The following is a 1,736-nucleotide window of genomic DNA, read 5'->3' as shown; positions in this document are numbered from 1 at the left end:
AAAAAAGTATTAATGAAAATGTTAATGAGAATATAGAATCTCTAAGGGCAGAAATGAGAGTGAATCTGGCAGAAATTAAAAATTCTATGAGCCAAATGCAGGCAAACCTAGAGGCTCTGACGGCCAGGGTGAATAAGGCAGAAGAAGGTATCAGCAAATTGGAGGATGGGTTAGTAAAAGAGAAAGCTAAAAAAGAATCTGGGCTCAAAAAAATCCATTCTCAAGAATGTAGGTTACAGGAGATTACTAACTCAATGAAATGTTCCGATGTCAGAATCATCAGCATCCCCGAGGAGGTGGAGAAAAACAGAGGTCTAGAAGAGATATTTGAAAAATTGTAGCTGAAACTTCCCTAATCTAGCAAAGGAAACAAGCATTCATGTCCAAGAGGCAGAGAGGACCCATCCCAAGCTCAACCACGACAAACCTACACACATCACATCATAGTGCAATTCACAAATATTAGATCCAAGGATACAGTATTGAAAGCGGCCAGGGCAAAGAAATTTCTCATGTACCAAGGCAAAGTTATCAGAATTACATCAGACCTGTCTACACAGACCTGGAATGAGAGAAAGGGTTGGAGGGGGACATTTTTAAAGCTCTTTCAGAGAAAAACATGCAGCCAAGGATCCTTTATCCAGCAAGGCTGTCATTCAGAATTGATGGAGAAATAAAGACCTTCCAGAATCGCCAGTCATTGACAAATTTCATAACCACGAAACCAGCCCTACAGGAGATATTAAGGGGGGTTCTATAAAAGTAAAAAGCCCCCAAGAGTGATACAGAACAGAAAATCACAATCTATAGAAACAAAGACTACTGGCAACATGGCATCATTAAAATCATATCTATCAATAATCAGTCTCCATGTAAATGGCCTAAATGGTCCTATAAAATGCCACAGGGTTGCAGATTGGATAAAAAGACATACCCATCCATTTGCTGTCTACAAGAGACTCATTTTGAACCTAAAGATATGTTCAGACTGAAAGTAAAGGGATGGAATACCATCTTTCACGTCGTTGGACCTCAAAAGAAAGCTGGGGTAGCAATTCTCATAACAGACAGATTGGATTTTAAGCTAAAGACTATAGTTAGAGACACAGAAGGATACTATATTATTCTTAAAGGATGTATCCAACAAGTGGATATGACAATTATAAATATATATGCCCCCAACAGGGGAGCAGCAACATGCACAAGCCAACTCTTAACCAGAATAAAGAGACATGTAGATAAAAATACTTTATAGTATATAGTAGGGGACCTCAACACTCCGCTATCAGAAATAGACAGAACACCCATGCAAAAAATCGATAAAGAATCAAAGGCTTTGAATGCCATACTCGACAAGTTGGACCTCATAGATATATATAGAACACTACACCCCAGAACCAAAGAATACTCATTCTATTCTAATGCCCATGGAACACTCTCAAGAATACCATGTTCTGGGTCACAAAACAGGTATCAACTGATACCAAAAGACTGAAATTGTTCCCTGCATATTCTCAGACCACAACGCTCTGAAATTGGAACTCAACCACAAGGAAAAATTTGGAAGAAACTCAAACACTTGGAGACTAAGAACCATCCTGCTCAGGAATGACTCGATAAACCAGGAAATCAAAAATCAATTTAAACAATTTATGGAGACCAACGAGAATGAAAACACAATGGTCCAAAACCTATGGGATACTGCAAAGGCAGTCCTAAGGGGGAAATACATAGCC

This window comes from Ailuropoda melanoleuca, chromosome 7 (assembly GCF_002007445.2).
Source record: "Ailuropoda melanoleuca isolate Jingjing chromosome 7, ASM200744v2, whole genome shotgun sequence".
NCBI classification, from domain to species: Eukaryota; Metazoa; Chordata; class Mammalia; order Carnivora; family Ursidae; genus Ailuropoda; species Ailuropoda melanoleuca.
Note: the sequence above shows the minus strand (reverse complement) of the source record.